General features: G+C 37.5%; 1 protein-coding gene across 4 annotated transcripts in view; it reads right to left on the bottom strand.

The window, feature by feature from the left end:
• The window catches only part of LOC149133325 (uncharacterized), a 411,948-nt gene that overhangs the window by 248,035 nt on the left and 138,913 nt on the right, over positions 1 to 25,000 (bottom strand). For all 4 annotated transcript variants that reach the window (XM_089359963.1, XM_089359966.1, XM_089359965.1 and 1 more), the window contains exon 2: positions 18,044 to 18,089. The gene's annotated coding sequence lies outside the window, so the exon portion shown is untranslated. The remainder of the gene's footprint in view (positions 1 to 18,043; positions 18,090 to 25,000) is intronic.

Here is a 25,000-nt window from a genome sequence, read left to right as displayed (position 1 = left end):
CTCGTTATCGTATTGGCACCTTTCTCATGTCCCCCACCCGCTTATCCTCCCTCCTCGTCCTCCTTCCCATCTCCCTGATCCCTTCCTCCCCGTCCTCCTCCTTCTCCTCCTCTTCCTCCTAACCCTTACCTCTGTCTATGTTTCCATCAATTATTTTCCTCATTTTTCTCAATCTTGCCACTACATATCCCACTGGTATCTTATCCGAAATTTCTCTCTCAGACAACCATTTACCTCTTTTGTCTTGATTACAATAAATTTGCTCGTCCCTCTTCTTATCTTTCTCCGACCCAGTTAGTTCCATCTCACGGCTACCCCGGCGGGGCCAGTATTGTTGCTGTTGGTTGTTGGAGTTATTCTGCTGCTGGTGGTTGTAGTGGTATTAGTGGTTGATGATTACTGTTGTGGTTGTCTTAGTAGGGGTTGAAGTAGTGGTGGTGGTGGTGGTGCTGGTGATTGCTACTGTGGTCGTTGTAATGGCTCTCGTTTAGCTCCTGCTTTGCTCTGATCGAGCAGATTTAATCTTAGAGACGTTCCAGCTGTCTCCAAACTGTAAGGTATGATTTGAAGCACGTTTGTCTGTTATTTCTAGCATACGGAGCTACCAAGTAGTGGGAGATTTTCACATAAATGTACTAGAAGAAGCAGTGGCTACTTCTTGTTGTTGAAGCAGGAACAGTGGCAGTTGCAGTAGTGGTAGGAGTAGAGGTAGTAGTTTTAGTAGTTACTGCTCGTGATGATGAGAATGATGAAGATGACGACACGATGACAACGATAACGACGTTGATCTTGTTGATCTTATCTCAACGGAAAAGTAAACTATATATAAGTATATATGCCTATATGTATTTACATATATGTATAAATGTATACACATATGTATGTATGTGTCTGTCTATCTATCTATCTATCTATCTATCTATCTACCTATCTATCTATCTATCTATCTATCTATCTATCTATCTATCTATATGATGGCCTCTCTTGTCGTGAACGACAAAAGGGGATTCAGTAAAATAAAGCGTTGATCATGTTCTATAGACACAAATGTATCTCTTGAGGGCTGCCGGTCCTTTGCAAACCTTTTGGAAAATGGAACAAGTTAGGGACTCAGATTGCTTGAGTATTTGTGGATTATTTACTGTGTTTTCTTGAGTGGACAACGAGGCCTGCTTTGCTTCGTGCCACAAAACCACAATGACTGGTAAGGATTCCATTCAGAGGTGCAGCGTTTTGCCAGCGTGCCTTCATACTTCTTAGTTAAGGTAAGATCAGCAAACAAACAAAAAAAAAAGAGCTCCATCCAGTGAGAGGTACACGTACAATCCTATTATATAAAAATCCTAACAGCGTGAATGGAAACAGAAATGATCTAAATGAATGCACTGATTCTTGAGAAGATCAATGTTTGTGATATTCAATGCTTTAAATGCAAAGCCTTTCAATATCGTTCGTATCACTCAAAGCCTTTCAGCCGAACACTTATGCAGATTTGAATGGCCACTCCAATAAGTAAATAAATGAATGAATGAATAAATAAATAAATAAAACTACCGTTTCGTTCGGTGTCAAAGGGAAATCGGGCACATCCTGTAATATATGGATCCATAATGTCATTAAAATCGCCGAAGCTGCAGTGATTTCATTAATCGGAAGCTGTGTTATCATAACTTTAGTCATGTTAGCGATATATATTTTTATAGAAATATTTTAAAATTAAACGGTAACGAATTTTTTTTTTGTTTTTTTTTATCCAAAGGGGTTTTCCTATCCCAATCTCAACACGCTTATCTGCTTCAAGATCCAACATTCCAAAAACGAAAAAGAAAGAAATAGTAATATTTAAAGAAAGTTCATTGAGTTAATAATAATAATAATAATAATAATAATAATAATAATAATAATAATAATAATAATAACAATAATAATAAAATAAAAGTTACTGAAACCTATTTGAAAATGATACCAGGCCTACCATCCCTATAGGAAGTGCAAAAAATCGTGTTAAGTGGAACGACTCATGTAGTGAGAAGAGCATTATCTCTGTGAAAACAACATCCATTCATGAATTTATTGATTAATCTTTTTTTTTTTATTACATACATATTTTACCTGTGGATTTGCGTGTGTAAACTGGGAATGCATACAATGAGCTTCTCTGCCCTAGGTGCGCGGAAAACAATCGGCGAGAAATGGAAGAAAATTTGAAGAAAGAAAAAAAAAAACATAATAATAATCCTTTCTACTATAGGCACAATTCCTGAAATTTGGGGGCGGGGCAGTTGATTACATCGACCTCACTACTCAACTGGTACTTAATTTATCGACCCCGAAAAGATGAAAGGCAAAGTCGACCTCGGCGGAATTTGAACTCAGAACGTAGCAGCAGACGTAATACGGCTAAGCATTTCGCCCGGCGTGCTAATGATTCTGACAGCTCGCCGGCCACAGCCTTAGTGCTGTAACACGTAACAGAATCCTTTCTACAATAGGCAGAAGGCCTGAAATTATGGGGGAGGTGACCTGACGATTACATCGACCCCAGTGTTTCACTGGTACTTAATTTATCGACCCCGCAAGGATGAAAGGCAAAGACGACCTCAACAGCATAGAATACCATGTTGTGTACATTTGGTTGTGATACATGTACCTGGTGTACCCTTATCAGACGGGTAGTCATGATGGGTATACTGGGCTTCGTATATTTTACTCCAATGTCATTTTGATGGTATGCACTGCTCTCTCACTCAATAATAACTGTGATAATCATCGTTTCTACTTCGGCACAAGGCCTGAAATTTGGAGGAGGGAGATAGTTTATTACAGCTTTCCCTGTACTCAACTTGTACTTATTTCATGAACCACGGAAGAACGAAATGAAAAGTCGATCTCGGTGGAATTTGAACCCAGTAATGACGACGACGACGACGACGACGACGACGACGACGACGACGACGACGACGACGACGACGACGACGACGACGATGATGATGATGATGATGATGATGATGATGATGATGATTTCCTATATTTGCTTCCAGGGCGACGGATAAGGGGAGATCCAAAAACAGATATTAATTACGTGGATTTACATAGAATGGAACGATTAAGAAAAAGAAAAAAAAAACGTAATACAGTTCTATATTTAAGAGATAAGGAATAATGCACTTCATTTACATTTGACGGATACTTGTCCTCATCTTGTTTGTTGTTAACAAAACATTTCGGTTGATATACCCTCCAGACGTCTTGAGGTGTGTTGGGAAAATTTCGAACCCGAGTTCTCATTCCGAAGGTATATTTTCGATGTTATTATTCAGGTCACTGCCTGGAATGGAACTCGGAATCTTGGGGTTAATAGCCCGCGCTCTTAATCACTAAGTCATATGCCCGTGAGCAATTACGGAGTGAATTTTAGGGCTTATAAATCTAATATTCTCCTATCCTTCCTTAATACAAGTTCCCATATGCTATTCATATCTGCACTTGGTCTGCTTAGGAGGTTGTTGTGTCGTAGCATACGTGCTGCTTCTTTTAGTTTTCGTATTTTCCAGTGATATTCTCTGTGTATTATTTTAACTTCATCCCAAAGGGGGAGGTGGCCTCCATTTTTCCATACATGATCAGTTATACCCGATTTATCAATATCTCCTCGTGTCACAGCTTTGCGATGTTCCTCTAACCTTATTTTGAAGGGGCGGCATGTTTCGCTTTTATATAACCTACCACAGCTGCGTGGGATGGAGTACACGCAGTTTTTGGTCACATTCTCTTCTATTGGTGGTTTTTACCCGAAAGAGATATTTGCGAAGTGTTGTATTAATCTTGAATACTGTCCTGGTGGCATATGGGCCACAGATCCTTTGTATCTTTTCGGAGAGCCCTTTCACAGAGGGTAGACAGAATGTAGACAGTTTATTGGTTTCATCCTCTCTGTTCTCCATAATTGGAGTAGATACTATGTTTTGGGGGGTAGTTGTTGCTTAATAGATTGTTACTAAGCTTGATCATTACTTCGTGGTGGGTATCACGATCGCTACTTATATTCTTTGGTCGATGTTTTAGGCACTGGGAAATTCCTCTCTTTACACTATATAGATAGAGAACATCACTGGAAAATACGAAAACTAAAAGAGGCAGCACATATGCTAGGATACAACAACCTCCTAAGCAGACCGAGTGCAGATGTGAATAACATATGGGAACCGGTATTAAGGAAGGATAGGAAAATATTACATTTATAAGCCCTAGAAATTCACTCTATAATTGCCCATGGGCATATGACGTAGTGGTTAAGAGCACGGGCTATTAACCCCAAGATTCCGAATTCGATTCCAGGCAGTGATCTGAAAAAAAAATAATAGTAATAATAACAACATCGAAAAATACCATAGAAATGGGAACCCAGGCTCGAAATTTCCCCAAGACACCTGATGAAGGCTGGAGCGTATATCAGCCGAAACGTTGATGAGGACAAATATCCGTCAAATGTAAATAATATAAATAATGTAAAAAAAAAAAATGTGTTGGTGATGGTGAAGTACCAGACTGCATATTGTCGCGGGCCACAACCGAGGCTACAGCCTGTATATTTGACACCCTTGTCATAAACTACATCGTTTTTTCGCCCCCTTTGTGCTTGTATGAACCTATACATGCTTTTGTGTGACCTATAAGCTATCTAATGTATAATCAATCGACGGAATTAAAACTACGTAATTTCTGTTGTGAGTGGTGGGTGAATTGGGAGAAGGATAATCGACAAAGTTAATAAGATGGTAAGATTTAAGGGTTTTAATTAGCGGCTTTTCTCTTGAAAGTAGATCTGTCCTGTGCTAATAGGGTTATTGCTAAGAGTATAATGTGTTGGCTTGTCAAAATGAAAAGGAGACTATTCGTCCTTCGTCTGTCTGGCTCCTTAATAAATTTCGGTCAAGTCACTTAACCCTAAAACATGTTGTTGTCTGAGCAGCTGTAAGGAAACACCAAATGCTTGTCGAAAATATTCAATGGAATAATAATAATAATAATAATGGTTTCAAATTTTGCCACAAGGGTAGCAATTTTTGGGGAGGGGACTAGTCAATTACATCGACCCCAGTGTTCAACTGGTACTTATTTTATCAACCCCGAAATGATGAAAGACAAAGTCGACCTCAGCGGAATTTGAACTCAGAGCGTAGCGACGGGCGAAATAACGCTAAGCATTTCGTCCAGCGCGCTAACGATTCCTCCAGAAATGTTGGCGACTTTGTCTTTCCTTTCTATGTGCAAGATGTCTTTGTTATGACTTGACAGACAGTACAATCTCCCGGTACACACAATATCTTCAATCTATATTACAATATTGGATACTGTGCAACGTCTTCAATAGTTATGGTTTCAAATTTTGGCACAAGGTCAGTAAGTTAGAGAAGAGAGTAAGTCGATTATATTGACTCCGGTGTTCAACTGGTACTTATTTTATCGACCCCGAAAGAATGAATGGTAAAGTCAACCACGACGGCATTTGGACTCAGAACTCTGCACGCAGGGCAAAATGCTTAGCGCCATTTCGTCCATCTTTACGTTCTGAATTCAAATTCCGGTGAGGTTGACTTTGCCTCTCATTTTTTCGAGGTCAATGAAATAAGCATGAGTTGATCACTGGGGTCGATGTAATCGACTATGTCTCTCCTCTAAATTTCAGACCTTGCGTCTATAGTAGAAAGGGTTATTATTATCGTTTGTATTCACTTAACTTCTCCTGATTTATCTATGTCACTGTCACGTCTCAGCTCCAGCTCGCTGCTTAGAAGCGCAACACTTTCCTCGACACATGAGGTATTCCAAGTATAAATACCGTCTGATTACTTCCTAAAAAGTCTGATATTTGCAGCTTTTGATGCCAGTATATTGCTCTTTTTGAACTGGTCCCATCACCTGCTACACCGTGTTTCTGTGGGGTGTGCAGCATTGTGTGGTCTTTTTTTACTATTGAGTGTGCGGACTCTTCCCGGTACTGTATTTTTTTCCTTCAGGTGTGGTGCTGTCTTTTGTTGTGTTACTGCTTGTATTATGTGTTGAGTGTGTAATGCTTTGGTTTTCTAGCTTGCTGGTGGGAGTTTATTTTCACTGAGTAAATGCTGTATAGAGTGTGTCTTGCATTTGTGGGTTGTTTTGTTTAGGTTGTATTATTGGATTGATAGTGTCTTGCGTCGAATGTGGGCTGTTCCTAACAGGGCTATTTTTTTGGACAGTGTGTAGTGTTGAGGATCCAGGTATAGCTTCTACATTTTTGTGCATATGATTTTTTTTTATCATGCCCAATGCTCTAATAACAATAACGATAATAAAGTTTGTAAGGAAGTTAGTAAGAATGTAAAATAGAAGTCTGGTGAAGGATATAGTATGTGACATGGTCCTGGTCATTCTCAATCAAAGGGAATGGACACGGTTGGACCGTTGTTATAAACACAGATCCAATCGGTCAGTGTTAATATGGCGCAATAGCACTGCAACAGCAGTCGTAACAAAACGTCAACAAGAACATCAACTAACAATATCATCAAACAACGACGTCAAACATCGTCAGATAACAACGTCCAAAAATAACAACGTCCAACAATAACAACGTAAATAACAACGTCGACTATCGTCAAGCAACAATGTCAAATAAAGTTAAACGACAATGTGAATCAAGAACGTCAATCAACAACAGGGAGAAAAGGATAACAAACCCAATTCTGGCGTCATCATAAAAGTCGACTTCGTCGTAGCCGTCGCTTACGTCATCGCAGAGATCATCTTTACCACCGCCGCTTCCACCACGACCACCACCACCATCACCACCACCATCAGCACCACCACCACCATCACCACCATCACCACCACCATCAGTACCACCACCACCACCATCACCACCATCATCAGCACCACCACCACGACCGCCACGACCGCCACGACCACCACCACGAGGACGACGACGACGACGACGACGACGACGACCACCATCATCATCATCATCATCATCATCATCATCATCATCATCATCATCATCATCATCATCATCATCAACGGCAACACACAACACACACATATGTATATATTCATGTACATACATACATACATACATATATACATAAATACATACATAAATACATACATACCTACTTACATAGAAACATACATACATACATTTTCATACAAACATACATACATACATGCATACATACATACATACGTGCATACATACATACATACGGGCATACATACATACATACATACATACATACATGCATACATACATACATGTACGAATGTACAAAGAACCGGTAATAAATGTGCAGGGCTGTTCTGTAAAGGGATTTCTTTGATGACCGGATAAACTAGAAAATTTCACGACATTGAAATGTAAGTGATATCCTTGATAATATGGTCGCCATACTTTCATTTGATATTGCAGATTGCAGAAGAAATATTTATCAACTTACACTAATATTCCACAATGGATTCTACCCGTAGGACATCATCTGTAATAAATATTATCGAATTCATTAGAATCTAATTCAATTTGCATACACACACACACACACACACACACACACACACACACACACACACACACACACACACACACACACACACACACACACACACACACACACACATACACATATACTCACACATACACACATGCATAGAAATACATATACATACCCATATATATATATATATATATATATATATATATACAGACAGTCACACACATATATACACATATACATATATATGTATGTATAGGGCAAACACACGTTTGGCATAGACAATTAATTTTGTGTATGGTGATTATTTAGTGCATCATGTTTTGTGTGTGTGTGTGTGTATGTGTCTGTGTATAAATTTGTATATATATACATGCGAGACGTAGTGAAATAGACAGGTAGACGTGTGCATGTATATATATATATATATATATATATATATATATATGTGTGTGTGTGTGTGTGTGTGTGTGTGTGTATGTGTATGTGTGTGTATGTGTGTGTGTGTGTGTGTGTGTGTGTGCGCATTTATAAACATACATGCACACACACATGTGCATGGATGGATATATGTATGCATGTCTGTGTCTGTATGTCTGTGTATAAAATAGTTGTTCGACCTGCTAGAAATAGAAATCAAATTTCTCCCCACCGTTTTAAATAAAGGACCTATTGGATAACGTAACCACCGATATTAAATGGTGCGCGTGGTTTACCTCTTGGAAATACATACACGCATACACACACACACACACACACACACACACACATACACAGAGGCACGCACACAGAGACGATCGCGCGCACACACACACGTACGCACTCGCAGATTAATATATATGCATACCTGTATAGAAAAGTAATATAATGAGACAAATATACATGAGTCTGTGTCTGTATGCAAATATGTGCAAATATATATATGTAAATACACACACACATACACTCACACAGATCTGTATATTACAGTGAGCCAATCTGTGTTGTCTTTTATATCTGGGAACAAATCTCTACAAACTCAACCCTCTTCATATCAAACATCAAGTCGTTTGATCAGTGTTTATCTCCTTTACAGGGCGTTGGGTCAAATTCGAACTTCCACTCCAAGGGTGGCCAAATGTTATAAGTGTTTCCAACTTTTCGAAAGTATAGCTATTTATTTAGAGTTGATATTTATTCTGCTTGTTGCGGGAAGAAAGGACAATATTCATTGATGTACAACAACCCTTCTTGTACAATAACGTTTTACGTGTTATAGAAAATGGCCTTAAAGTTTAATTTAAAAAGGAATCTTGCAAATTTTGTTGAATATGAAACAGGAGTTACTACTAGCTTCGTGGAAATAGGCCTATAAAAGCCGAATAATATATTTTAATGGGAGCAACCTATCTTCTCGTTACAAAATATCTTGATACTACAACAAAACATTCTGTTCTTTATAAACAACACTTGGTGCATTTTTGATTATCAGTTTTCTCACTTAATTCGGAAATTTCTGAATGAATAACTTTTGGGAATTGTTGTTCTGCTACATAGTCCAAAGTATGAACAGTTTTATTCAAAATTCTCTCAGAAAGAATGATGCCAATTATGAAGGTAAAGCTTTTTTTTTAGCTGCACCACAAAAAACTTGCAAGTTTACAATGTCTTCGAAAGCTAAACTTTCTTGTAGTACAATCCAATGTACAATTCCTGCATTGTTTCGTAGGTTGTTTTTACGTGATTACTTCACCACGTTGCACCTTCCGTCCCGGCTAAACTAAAACTCTGTTTAATATATTTTGTTTGGGGAAACCTGAGACGATCAGGTGTCAGTCATTCTGTTAGCTTTCCTTTTGAACCATGTTCAAACTTCGAGTCCCAATAAATGACTAAATATGGTAGGGCAACCTTGATATTTTCAACTTTTCTTTTTCTGCAATTCCTTTAAAAGTGCTACTCGGAGGACTCCTATTTTCAAACTTTTCTCCGAAACCTACTGCATAGAAAAGAGCTAGGTTTGTTCTCTCCCAATGAAATACTTAGACAGTCAAACATCAGGGAACCTGAAGGAATAATATTATTTTCTATTTTCTTGTTTGTTGGCACTGCTGATTCCTCGAAAAATTTATTCTGATTAACATCATTACAACCATAGGGTTTAAAACTAAAACACCAAAATGTTTTTTCTTATATATCTTACACTTTTATGAACGTAATTTTTATGCAATCTATCCGAAAATTCTTATTTGCATCTCTTTGGTTCTTCAAACACGATTTCTGAAAATCCTCCTTCGTTTTGTCCATTCATGTTTGTCCGATTACGTCATGTGCAGCCATATTTTATAAATTGATTTCAAATTTTGGCACAATGCCAGCAATTCCGGGGGAGGGAATAAATCGATTACATCAATCGCATTGTTCAATTGATACTTCACTTATCGACTCCATAAGGATGACAGTCGAACTCAACTTCGGCAGAATTTGAACTCAGAATGTAAAGACAGACGAAATGCCGCTAAGCATTTTGCTGGAGTGCTACCCATTCTGCCAGCTCACCGTCTTAATTCATATCTTAAGAATTAACAAGTTTTTCTTTAACCTTATCTGTCAGATGCTAAATCGAAATTAAGTGCATTCTTGTAACAACTTGTTCAGTGTTCAGTGAAAGCTTTTAATATTTTAGGAAGTCAAACATATCTCACATCTTTGCGTTCTGAATTCAAATTCCACCGAGGTCGATTTTGCCTTTCATCCTTTCAAGATCGATAAAATAAGTACCAGTTGCGTACTAGGGTCGATGTAATCGACTCATCCTCTCCCCCGAAATTTCAGGCCTTGTAACTATAGCAGAAAGGATTATTATCAATTTCTAGAAATAAGGCGGCGAGCTGGCAGAATGGTTAGCACACCGGACAAAAAGCTTGGCGGCATTTCGTTCATCTTCACGTTCTAAGTTCAAATTCCGCCGAGATTGACTTTCTCTTTCATTCTTTCGAGGTCAATAAAATAAGTAGCATTTGAGCACTGGGGTTCAATTTAATAGACCTCCTCTTCCCCCGGAATTGCTGGCCTTGTGCCAAAAATTGAAAAGGTTATTAATTTCTTGACAACAGTGGCGAGTTGGTAGAATCGTCAGCACGTCGGGGAAAATGTTTAGCGGCATTTCGACCGTCTTTTCGTTCTGAGTTCAAATTCCGTCGAGGTTGATTTTGCTTTTTATCCTTTCGGGATCTATAAAATAAGTACCAGTTGCGCACTGGGTCGTTGTAATCGACTAAACCCCTATATCCAAACTTGCTGCACTTGTGCTAAAATTTGAAACCATTATTAATTTGTAGGAAAAAAAAACATAGAAAAATGAATTCGATTTTTGTTATCAGGATGCGAAACTATATATATCAGAACTCCATTTTTGGAAAATAGTTTGGTGAAAATTTGATTAACTTCAAGTGGTTTATCAAATTTAGAAAAGTAAGATCAAGAAGTACATTGTAGAACAAGACTGCGAGAGAGAGAGAGAGAGAGAGAGAGAGAGAGAGGGAGAGAGAGAGAAAGAGAGAGAGAGGGAGAGAGAGAGAGGGAGAGAGAGAGAGAGAGAGAGAGAGAGAGAGAGAGAGAGAGAGAGAGAGGGGAGGACAAAAAGAGAGAAAAAGCAAGGAAAGGAAAGAAAATGTAAAAGCAAAGAGGAACAAACATTTTCGTATCTCCTCTTCGTCGTTGTTTTATCCATAAGCAACAACGCCAACAACCGCAAAACCACCACCACCACCACCACCACCACCACCACCACTTCCACCACCACCATTATAATCACCACTACCACTGCCATCCCCACCAACAACACCAACAACATCAATACCACCTCAACTACCACCGTCGTCGCCAACACCACCGTAAGTATCACCACCGCCAACCTCACTCCATTTTTTCACCACCATTAAGCCTCGCCCCACGACTGTAAAATTGGCAACTGATGACTCTTTGATGTGTGAAATTTTACCGATTAGTCCCAGCTCAATAGGTTATTAACAATACAGTAGTACAATAACAACATTATTACTACCATCACCGCCACCACTACTACCACTAACAACAACAACAACAACAACAACAGCACCAGCAATATTAGCAACCAATACTAACACCTACGAATGTTTCTCTACCAATTCATCACTATCACCACTACTACCACCAGCACCACCACCAAGACCAACACCTCCATCATCATGAGTAGCACCACCACCACCACCACCACCACCACCAACACCACAACCATCACCACCACCACCACCACCACCACCAACACCACAACCATCACCATCACCACCACCACCACCACCGCCACCACCACCACCGCTACTACCACCACTACCACAAACAACAACACCGTCATCACCACTACCACCACCGCCACCACTACTGTTACCACAACCATCACCACTGCCCCTACACCACCAACATCACCATCACCATCACCATCACCAGCAGCAGCATTTCCATCATCATCATGATCGTCGCCGTCGTCATCATCATCATCATCCTCATCATCATCATCATCAAGAGAAATGCATAGAAATCTTAGATGCGTATGTGTGCGTGCGTAGGTATATAGACGTATGTGTGTATATAGACATGTATGTGTATGTATGTATATGTCTATGTGAGTGTGTCTATGTGAATGTATGTGCAAGAGAGAAGAAAGAGAGAGAGAAAGGATAGGCCTAGCAAGAGAGAGAGAGAGAAAGGATAGGCCTAGCAAGAGAGAGAGAGCGAAAGGATAGGCCTAGCAAGAGAGAGAGAGAGAGAGGAAGGATAGGCCTAGCAAGAGAGAGAGAGAGAGAGAGAGAGAGAGGGGGAGCGAGCGAGAAAGGAGTTCCCCATATGAACAGCAATTTTCCAATAATGTTGACGACAAAAGGAGAAATGAAAGACACACAACATATGACAAAAGTTGAAAGGTCAGCGTTAAACAAGAATATTATATTTTAAAAGTACAATATGTATGTGTGGGTAGGAATGGATACACACACATGCCTACATGAATACATACACTCACATATATGTGTATGCGTATACATGCGTACATGTACATGTATGTATGTGTGTGTATATATATATATATATATATATATATATATATATATATATATATATATATATATACAAATAAATAAATCTATCTATCTATATAATGTATATATATATATATATATATATTTATATATATATATATATATATATACATATATATATATATATATATATACATACATATATATATATATATATATATATATATATATATATATATATATATCTGGCAAAAATGCTAGCTGTAAAATATCTGTAAGATATATATATATATATATATGTGTGTGTGTGTGTGTGTGTGTGTGTGTGTGTGTGTGTGTGTGTGTGTGTGTGTGTATGTGTGTGTGTGTGTGTGTATGCAACTATAGGTATGTATGTACATACACATACACATACATGCATATGTATATTTCCATGTATACATAAGTGTGAATATATATTCATATGTCTCACTGTCTCTGTCTCTCTTTCTCTCACACTATCTACCTCTCTCTCTCTCTATCTATCTATCTATCTATTATCTATCTTTATGCATGTGTTTAAATGCATCCGTGTCTAAATATATGTATACATACATACACACACATGCATATATATTTACAAATATAAATATATACTTATACATACACACACAAATGTATGTATGTATAAATGTTTATATGCAAGTATGAAGGGAGAGAGAGAGAGAGAAAGAGAGAGAGATAGAGAGAAAGAAAGAGAGAGGGAGATCAGAAACTCTCGAACGAGAGAGTTTATAGAATATTAAGTCGGTGCAAGAAGTCTGACAATATATATTAAGACTAAGGTTTTTTCAAAATGGCTGCCTTTTCATCTATCTATCTATCTATCTATCTATCTATCTATCTATCTATCTATCTATCTATCTATCTATCTATCTATCAATCTATCTATCTATCTATCTGTGTGTGTGTGTGTTATAGAATTTAAAAGCCGGCTATGAAAAAGCAACAGTGTCCTTTTTTTTGTGTGTGTCTTTTTCATTTTTTCTTGGGGTGTGATCAATGGTGAATATGATTGTGGCGAGGAAGGAGAAGGCGCGAAAGTAGGGAATGCAGATTGTTTTAAGGTTAGGAGCGAGCGATTGTGAATGCGATTGTAATATGTGAGTTTGTGTGTGCGTGTGTATGTGTGTACGGATGGGTGGGGCGGGTGGGATTATCATCAAAGGGACCGCATAATGAGGTGTGGTATGTGGGAAGCGGTTAGTTGTTTACATCGTTGCTATTATCATTCATTCGCTTGTTTTAATGTCGAGAAGAAGGCTGTATAGCGAGCCAGCCTATTTGTTGTACCTAAAAACTCAGGGTCACGCTTTTTTCCCACCCCCCCTTCTTAGTCTCAGTTCTTAATCCCCACATTGACTTTCAGACTCTTAGTGGGTGGGATGAGTAATAATCGTTTCTACTAAAAACACAAGGCTTGAAATTTGTGGGGAGGAGACTAGTCGTTTAAATCGACCCTCAGTGTTTCACTGGTACTTAATTTATCGACCCCCTAACGGATGAAAGGCAAAGTCGACATAGGTGGAATTTGAACTCAGAACGTAGCGCCAGACGAAATACCGCTAAGCATTTCGGCCGGCGTGCTAACGGGTCGACTAAAGCAGTGAGTTGGCAGAATCTCGAACACCGGGAAAAATGTTTGGCGGTATTTCGTCCATCTTCATGTTCTGAGTTCAAATACAACCGAGTTTGACCTTGCTTTTCATCCTTTCGGATGTAATCGACTTACTCTCTCTTCCAAAATTACTGGCCTTGTGCCAAAACTTGAAACCAATATTATCGGGTCGAAATGACTGAAACGCTTTCCATCGTTTATTTGCTCGGCGAGGACAGAAAAAATCTTTTTTCACCCATGTTTTAAGAAGTCTTAAATACCTCTTCCTCTTCTTTAGATATTTATGTTTTACTCTTTTACTTGTTTCAGTCATTTGACTGCGGCCATGCTGGAGCACCACCTTTAGTCGAGCAAATCGACCCTAGGACTTATTCTTTGTAAGCCTAGTACTTATTCTATCGGTCATTTTTGCCGAATCGTTAAGTTACGGGGACGTAAACACACCACCATTATATATATATATATATATATATATATATATATATATATATATATATATATATATATATATATACATACGATGGATTTCTTTCAGTTTCCGTCTACCAAATCCAGTTACAAGGCTTTGGTGGGCCCGAGGCTATAGTAGAAGACACTTGCACAAGGTGCCACGCAGTGGGAAGAAATTCGGAACTATGTGGTTGGTAAGCAAACTACTTACCACACCTGGAAACTAATATCTAAGATTTATGATCAAAAATGTTCCAGCTTTGACCATCCCAATTTATTTTTCTCAAAGCTAGTATAGCAAATCCGGTATTATTTAAAAGCCCTTTTTTTTTTTAAGATGGGTTGGCCGGCTACTTCCAGCTGGTCGAAAGACATGGGTAGCAGCTGCCTTTTTCGTGCGTCATAAAAGAAATCAGTTCCTGTTTAGCCCATGGTCAATACTGACCCACTATAACTAAGATTCGAACATTTTCTGAGATTACACAATCCAACGTCCTTCCCTTTTAACAATGTTTGAATGTAATTTAACTAAGATATAGCTACAATTTCTAGAAGTAGTTCCCGTATAGAAATTCGAGCATAACTACACAAATGTACCCACTGACTTTGTTTCTTGATAACTTCCAGAAAAATGGATATTTATTTAATGAAATTTTTTACAAATATGCTTCATATAATGTAGTTCCCTAATTATATGGGCATTTGTGTTAAAAAAAACAAAACTATTTCCTGAGAGGAATTTCCGAAACATTAATGTGAGACGGTGTTGTTTCCTCATAACTTTCAAAAAATGGGTATCTTTTTTAATGAAATTTTCTACAGATACATTTCAAACACTATATTACGATTATATTGAAATTTATTTTGTAAAACGAGAAAAAATGATGGGTTCGTTCACATACACACTGATATACATCACATATATCTACAAAAGAAAATTTGAAATTTCGAAAAAAAATTTGATGTGAGTCAGAGTATAACTGTATGTGCCCTTCAATATTTTTTCCTCATTAAACTCCGATATAACCGTAATCTACACCTTCTGAAAGGTGTTTGTAGAAATTTTCACTAACATATACCCATTTTCCTGAAAGTTATGAGGAAACAAAGCCGACTCATGTAAAGTTTTTGAAATGCCTTTCTCCACTTGTAGAAAACATTTCCCACAACAAATTCCTATATAATCAGAATGTACACCGTCTAAAGTGTATTTGTAGAAAATTTCATTAAACAATATTCATTTTTCTGGAAATTATAAAGAAACAAAGTGGAGTGGGGCGCAATTGTTTAAGTATGTCGAAATTTCCTCTTTGAATGAATTTTTTTATTTGACTTATTTATCTATTTAGGTTTTGAGTTCAAAATCTCTTGGAGTTGATTTACGCATTCGTCATTTTGGCGATGTTCGATAAATCAGTTATATACTGAGATAGATTCATTCATGGTCTGCGATGCACCAGTTATGTGCTGGCTTTATATTCAGTCATGGTGCATGTAGTTAGTACCAGTTATGCATTACGATAGATCTAATCATGGTCTATATAGTACCATACTTTTAAGTGTTGTGTATTTCATCAGGTCTATATTGGCAGTACTATTTATATACCGTGGTAAGCCTAAACATGGTCTATCCAGTACTAGTTTATATACGGGGGTGCATTCAGTCATGATCTATGTAGTCAGTAGCAGTCGTATCCTGAGAAAAATCCAAACTACTAAATTACTTTCCTTGGAAACCTTTGTCATCACAGTCGCTTTAAATGTTGGGCGTCACTATCAGCAAAGACTTCTCTTAAGAAAGCACATACTTAGCATTCCACATATTGGCCCGTCTCTCTGGAACCAGAAGATACTTCAAGACCTCATCGGCTGCTAACAATCTACAAGGCTTAAATGAGCTTCGCGACAAAGTATTTTTCCCATTTAGGACGATGCTGGTGCCACTATGCACACTGACATTCTGCGCCGTATCAAAAAAAGGATCACTCAACTAAGTGGCATTGTATCCTTAACGGTGACACTCCAGCTCACAGGTTGGTTGAAATCCCAGCAACTAATAATTTGACAAAAGAAACCAATAGAATAAGAACCAGCCTTTAAGCTAGATATTGGGAACTATTTGTTCGTCTAAAATCCTTCAATACTATGCCCCAGTATGGCCGCAGTCCAATGACTAGAACATGCAAAAGATAAAAGGAAAAATAAATATGCAGTGCATGTGTGTGTGTGTGTGTGTGTGTGTGTGTGTGGAATACATCTAACCAGGACTTATTTTATGCCTGGTACTCATTCTATCGGTACTTTTGCTGAACCATTACATTATGGGGACGTAAACAAACGAACACCAGTTGGCAACCGGTGGGATTATGTGTTTGTGTTTGTGTGTGTGTGTGTGTTTTGTGTGTGTGTGTGTTTGTGTGTGTATGTGTGTATCAGTTAGGAAAATTGTAATCCCTTTACGAACATTTAATAGTTATATTTCGTAATTTCAGCGTGTAAATAGTTGAAACCGAAAAGATCAGTTTCCTGTTTAACCCTAAACTGCTGAGATCCTTGTAGATTAAATAATTGAGTATACGGGAGTTCTATTGCTCACATAGATGGGTGGTCCTGGGCAGTTCTGGTGTCGTGGTGGAAGGGACTGAAATACCCACAGAGCTGCTTCAATGTCTGATGAGACCTCGATCCTGCATTTGGAAACGGAATACAGAAGTACGCTCAGCACTCAAGTATTTATTGTAAAATGTTGTTAAACCATAGGAAGAAGTAGTTATAAAAATCCTAATAGAATAAATAGCCGAGTATTTCATTGTCGTTTGTTTCCTTAACGCAGTAGTCAGACGTGATTATAACATCCAAGGTAACTTGGCTTCGGGGGAAACCTCTCCTCCAGGGAGGCGAAAGTTAGAACACGAGTAGTGATACAAAATGTAGCAGCAGATGAGTGTCCCGGAGTCATGATCTGGATGCAACCTGGTCCTCAAAGTGTGAGGAGCTGAAACACTTGCATAAGGGATTTCTCTGGGCACCTTTTACTGTTCAGTTTCCCCAAGATTTTCACATTACTATTTGTTTTTCATGCAGAAGGCGTCTTTGGGTATTTCCTCAGTCCACCTTTTAAGTATTGATAGTCACGGAAGCTATTACATTCATTTTGCTAAAAATATTTGACGAAATAAAATATATTTTAACAAAATCCTTTTTATAAGGTTTGTATATTATCCATAACTGGCTATAAAGAATCCGTTTCACATGTAAAGATTTTCTAATTCAGTGTTTGTAATTTTAGAAATTATTTAATGAATTGCATGACATTTTAACACGACGCGAGAGCAAAATGAAATTTGTAGAAAACATACCTTTCATCAGGGTTACAAATTGCTCATCAGTAGGGTACACCAGGCACTGAAACAGAAATTGCTGAATATTATTACAAGTTAAACCTTAAATATCAACAATTATACTTAACTCTGATTAACCCCAATAAATAGGAAATATCCCGAGTCATTTCAAATACTTTCTGATTTAATAATAAAATATTAGATTCTTTTTTTTTGATTTGGGCACAATAACAGTAATTTTGAGAGGAAGGAGAAGTCGATTACATCGACCCCAGTTCTTGACGGCTACTATATTTTATCGACCCCGAGAGGCTAAAAGGCGAAACAGATCTTAGGGGCGTTGGAACTCAAAACGTATAGAGCAGGAAGAAAAAACTGCAAAGAAATTTGTCCTATGCGCTAAGAATTCAGTCAGCTTGCCACCTTATACGCTTCTTTCAAGGCCAGCAATTTTAGAAAGAGAGTGTTAGCTGCTACTCAAATTTATTGACCCCGAAAGGATGAAAGATAAAGTTGACCTCGGCGGTATAACTCAACGTAAACAACCGGAAGAAATACCACCGATAAGAGTTTTGTCCGATGCGCTAACGATTCTGCCAGCTCGCTGGATTTCCCCAAAGCATTTCTACCTTTAGGCCACCATTTTCACTAATTTTTCCCATTCACTTTCGTTCTTGAACTTTTTTATGCATTCCGAAGCAGATGTTTGTTTTTGCGAAGCCGTAGCATATATCTCGACCATCAGTATAAGTTTCGATCGTTCAGGCCTTGACTGGTGCAATTTAGAATTAAATATGGCCGTAACTTCTATTGAAATATACCATTTGTCAGTCAAAGTGGCTCCCATTTTCCTCCCTAGGATATGGAGATGCTTGCCTCTCAAAGATCACGTCCGATTTTGACAACTTTGTGAGTTTTTTTTTTCTTTTGTTAAACCTATAAAGTCCTCATTCGCTAATCTCATTGGATAAACCCGAGAGGGAAGGAATAATAATAATAATAATAATAATAATAATAATAATAATAATAATAATAATAATAATAATAATAATAATAATCATTGTTATTATTATTATTATTATTATTATTATTATTATTATTATTATTATTATTATTATTATTATTATTATTGTTCAGTAGTTGTATTTTTATAACGTGCTTTCACTTCACTACCGAGCGCAGTTCTGTGCGCCTTGGGTATGTGCTGTGGTTTGCTGTGGTGCTCTTATGTTTACTGTATTGAAAGTGTTTTGCGTAGAATGTGTGCAGTACCCAGTAGTGCAATTTTCTGTATGTTATATATATTTGTAAGTCCTGCTATTTTTGTTATGTATTTGTCTGAATATTTTTTTATTATACCTAAGGCACCTACTATGATAGGAATTGTTTCTGTTTTTAGATTCCACAATCGAGTTATCTCTATTTCCAGGTCTTTGTATTTTGAAAGTTTTTCCATTTCTTTTAGAGAAGCGTTGTCATCTGCTGGTATTGATACATCAATTAGAAAGCATTTTTTTTCTTCATGATCTTTGACAACTATATCTGGTCTATTTGCCTTAATTTCTCTATCTGTGTGTATTGGCATATCTCAGAGTATGGTTGCTTTCTCGTTTTCTGTGACCTTTTCTGGCGTGTGTTTATACCATCTTTTTTCTGTTGTTATTCATTATTATTATTATTATTATTATTATTATTATTATTATTATTATTATTATTATTATTATTATTATTATTATTATCATTATTATTATTATTATAGACCACCTAATCTCAGGGTGTAGAGTCTTAGCACCTGTAGAATATAAAGCAAGACATGACAGAGTCGGCCAGTATTTACACTGGACAATATGTCGGCATTATAAAATCAAAACCGCTGACAAATGGTATAAACACCATCTTGAAGCTGTGACTGAGGGAGAAAATGTATCGATTCTCTGGGACTTCCCCGTACATACCGACAAAACTATAAAAGCTAATTAACCGGATATTATTATAAAAGATCAGACAAAAAGATGTGTTTATTAATTGACATGAGTATTCCTTGTGATCACAATATAGCGGCGAAAGAATTTGACAAGATCAGTAAATACAAAGACTTGCTATTAGAAATTGAAAAAGTGTGGCATCTCAAGGCGACTACCGTACCAGTGATTGTAGGATATCTAGAAATGATAAAAAAAAGGTATTGAAACCTATTTGAAAATGATATCAGGCCCACCACCCCTACAGGAAGTGCCAAAAATCGTGTTAACTGGAACGACTCATGTACTAAGAAGAGCATTATCGCTGTGAAAACAACATCCATTCATGAATTTATTTATTTATTAATTTTTTTTTACATACATATTTTACCTGTCAATTTGCGTGTGTAAACTGGGAATGCATACAATGAGCTTCTCTGCCCTATGTGTACGGAAAACACTCGTCGAGAAATGGAAGAAAATTGAAGAATGAAAAAAAACCATAATAATAATAATAATAATAATAATAATAATAATAATAATAATAATAATAATAATAATAATAATAACTACCAGGCTAACGTTCGTCAAAACAGTTCTGACCCTAAATGCAGATTCCGCGATAAATTTGATGAAGCAATAAACCATCTCTTCTCGGTATGCTCTTTGCTGACACCAAACGAATACAAACGAATACCCTATCTCCACGATAGGGTAGGTCAGTATTCATACTGGAAAATATGCGAACACTACAAAATCAGCACTCCCGCTTACTGATATGAACATCCTCCTGAGCCAATCGTTGAAGGTAAAAATGTCACTATCCTCTGGGATTTTTCAGTCAACACCGACAGAACGGTCCAGACTAATCAACCAGACTAATCGACCAGACATAGTCATTAAAGACTGAGAAGAAAATACTTGTAGACTAATAAATATAGGTGTTTCCACTGATAAAAGATATATCTGTTAAGGATTTTCACAAATTAAGTAACTATAAGGATTGAAAATTGAAATACAAAAGATGTGACATCTTAAAGCGAGAAATGTTCCTGTTATTGGGGTGCCCTAGGTATGATAAGTAAGGGATCTCAAGAAACATCTAGATACTAAGACGGACAAGAAAACCAGGACGGAACATTCGTGGCTTTCTATTCATCAGTCAAGTTTCCAATAATCACTACAGTTTCGGCATGTTACACTTGAGACTGTTCAAAATTGTTAGGCCCCAAAAACCTAAGCTATGTGCGACAACAAGAATTACAACAGGTGTCTTTCAACTAAAAGGACAAATTAAGTTAAGTTGGAGTGTGAAGTGGAAGCCTTGCACCAACAAGCATAGGTGAAAGTCAGGAGGTAGGGTGTCTTTGTATCTGTGCTTGTCATCTTTGCCACAGCATGACCACTGGCAATGGTTCGTTTACATCCCCCAAACACACCCAAAACAACAAAAAAAAGGATCAATTACAGGGGTCCATTTAGTTGATTAAAATCCTTCAAAACGGTGCCCCAGAATGGTCACAGTCCAATGACTGAAACAAATGAGTCCAATGACTGAAACATGCATGCATACAGATAGACAGACAGACAGACAAACAGACATATACACACCCGCGCACACACAGACACACACACATATATACATGCATACGCACATACATATTTACATATACGGGAACACATTTTCTTTTAAACATGCTGTTTAGAAAACGTCTCAGTAAATTATTTGGATATGAGGTAGTGTTGGTCTCTAAAATGCCTGTTATACTGAACTACTTTTATTTGTGCAAAATTTACAGTCAGAATTTGACCGTTATGAGTTCTACGTCATCAGGAACGTGTTCTAGCCCATAAGAGGTAGACGTCATCAGTCATGTTTCTTCTGTTTGTGATATGTGTATGCTATTTTTGTGTTAATTTTAGCTAATGGTAAAACGCTGCCAGTAAAGTTTGAATAAAAAAAAGTCACCTGTTATTAAAAAAATGTAGTAGGGAAGTCAAAGCTATTCTATATCCTGATGATGAATTGGAGAAAAAAAATGAATTTAGACCCTCTGTTGCTCCAAACAAGCTACAAAGATCTTGTAGAGGGTCTGAAACAGCAACTCACTGCTTAGGAATTGAACGCAAAAATACGACTAGGAATTTGTTAGAGATTGATGACGTCAGTAAAGAACTGACAAATCAAATCTCTTGTAGAAATCACTGTATCCTAACGTAATGAAAAATTAAGTAAGACGAGAGGGGTTCAATTGAGGATTAATGGTGTCAACAAGAAACTGACCACTTTAATCTCTGATAGAAGCAGAATCCATTACCATTTTGCTTTTGGCACACTTTTCCCTTGACAAAACCTCTATCTATATACAGAATTGTCTTTTCGCTAGTCACTAGTGGTGACACATGGCTTTAGCCAGTCAACTGGTAGAACAAACACCACTCATGTGTACTGACTTTCTCGACATGCAACAACTATCACAAGCTGTTAAACTATTTAACTTGATGTAAACATGTCTCTTTTATCGTTCGTAATTGTTTCCTTTAACAATAAATAGTTCTATATTTTGAGCTTCAGACGGACTTCTTGTGCTTCTATATATGTTAAATCTTAACGCTGGCTGCAACCAAATATGTATATCTTTATCGCTAAAGTTTTAAATGGAGAAATGAAAAACCCTAATACAAAAGATTAAATGCGGAAAAAGTCAATTTTCAATAACACGCCCGTCTAGTCATATGCATGTATGTGTGTGTGTTTGTGTGTATGTGTGTGTGTGTGTGTGTGTGTGTGTGTGTGCGTGCGTGCGCTGTAGTTTGAATTACACAGACACAGTCACACACACACATGCACACACATGCATATATGTTTGTATGGAGAGCAACACTGCATAAATGCTACGTCAACACTGACAGAGGATTAAGCTTCAACTTTTGTACCGAGATCGTTTTTTTTAATCAAAGTTTTGTTTTCAGAACGTACTAGTTGCACTATCCGAGCATGAAACTTGAAGTAGCTTACGTATAACTCCTGCGTTAATTAAATGATATTTATGTTTCAATAATTTGAGTAATTCATTTTGCTAATCCTGCAGACACTCTAACTGTTAAGCATGTGTGAGTTTGTGTGTGTGTGTGTGTGTGTGTGTGTGTGTGTGTGTGTATATGTGTGTATGTGTGCGCGCGCGCGTTTGTGTGTTTGTGTGTGTGTGTGTGTGTGTGTGTGTGTGTATATGTGTGTATGTGTGCGCGCGCGCGTTTGTGTGTTTGTGTGTGTGTGTGTGTGTGTGTGTGTGTGTGTGTGTGTGTGTGTGTGTGTGTAATACAAACTACAGCAAGTCATGAAAAGAGGCAGAAGTAAACAGATAAACGCTGTTATCATGGAGCCCTATTAATTCTGCAAGCCAGTAAATGAAAATAGGGTTCCAATAAGGGGCTATCGACAGTCCTGTGCACTATAAGTACGAAGTTGCAAACTGAATTCAAATGACAGGTGCTAATGTGTAGAAAGAGTTGTTTGGAAGCGCAGGAATCTTCAAAATTCTCGAAATCAAAATGAAGAGTGTTACTTGAGTCCACCGGTTCTGGATAGCAGACACTTTTTTTTTACATCTCCCAGCGAAATTGTTGTGTTAAACAAGAACAATAATAATAACTACAATAACAATAATAATAGCTTCAAATGTGGGCACAAGTTCAGCAAATTTTAGTGGGTGGGGGTTAGTTGATTACATCGACTCCTGTATTGAATAGGTACTCAAATTTACCGACCTTGAAAGGATGGAAGGGAAAAACGGTTTCCATAGGATTTGAACTCAGAGCGTAAATAAGAAGTGGCAAAAACTAAAAATTTTGAAGGGAGGAGAGAAGTCGATATCATCAATCCCAGTAACTGAGTGGTTCTTTATTTTATCGACTTCGAAAGGATGAAAGATAAGTTTGATTTAAACTCAGAATCTAAAAAGCCTGAAATGGTATAATGTCAGGAATTTTGAGGAGTTCCCTAGAACTTCAATGGTACTTTATTCTGTCGATCCCGAAAGAATGAAAGGCAATGCATTTTGTACAATGCGCTAATAATAGTTTCTGATAGGATAACAATGTTGTGAGGGGCGGGAAGTTGATATCATCGATCTCAGTATTTAGCAAGTATTTTAATTTATCAACAAAATATGCCACTTGCCACTACAAGTAACTTATCGCGGCTCATTTTCGTTTCATTTACGCAAATTTTTCTAGGTTATAAATGTGTTGAAGCCTCCTCTTCATATTCTGTATTTGTTTATCTTGTCAGCTGGAAATAAAATGGGACAACTGATGTGCTGATGACGTATGCTGAAGTAGAAACATGTACGAAGAGCTATCCCTTTATCTTCAGAAAATCAGACAAATTTCCTTAGCAGCGTATCAGTTTTGGAGAAATTCTTTATCCTTACAGTTGTCCCCGGTTCTTATTTGGAGGAGGTACCAACTGCCACCAAGCAAGTGTTCTACCTTCTCTGGGAGCAGAGATAATATAAATAATATGGAAAATGTATCAGTTATTTATACGTGTACACACACACACACACACACATATACATACACACATATGTGTGTGTGTGAGTACGTGTATGTGTATCTGTATGTGTGTGAGTGTGTGTAAGGGTATGTGTCTCTGTGTTATCTTCAGTCTAGTCGATGAAGGCGAGGCCCTATGACACAGGGTATGTATGAAATACTTATAATAATATCTACTATACATATGCATATATGCTTCTTCATGAGAATAAAACTTTCATACGATAAATATACTATTCAATATTAATCTCTTTATTGCCCACAGGGGGCTAAACATAAAGAGAACAAACAAGTACAGACAAAGGGATTAAGTCGATTACATCGACCCCAGTGCATAACTGGTACTTATTTAATCGACCCCGAGAGGATGAAAGGCAAAGTCGACCTCAACGGAATATACTATTCAATATTATATGAATAAAGCATTCATCTACAGAAAATACTATTCAATACTTCA

Source organism: Octopus bimaculoides, chromosome 11 (assembly GCF_046866305.1).
Source record: "Octopus bimaculoides isolate indiv1 chromosome 11, ASM4686630v1, whole genome shotgun sequence".
NCBI classification, from domain to species: domain Eukaryota; kingdom Metazoa; phylum Mollusca; class Cephalopoda; order Octopoda; family Octopodidae; genus Octopus; species Octopus bimaculoides.
The sequence above is the reverse complement of the archived record's forward strand: the minus strand, read 5'-3'. Positions and strand labels throughout refer to the sequence as shown.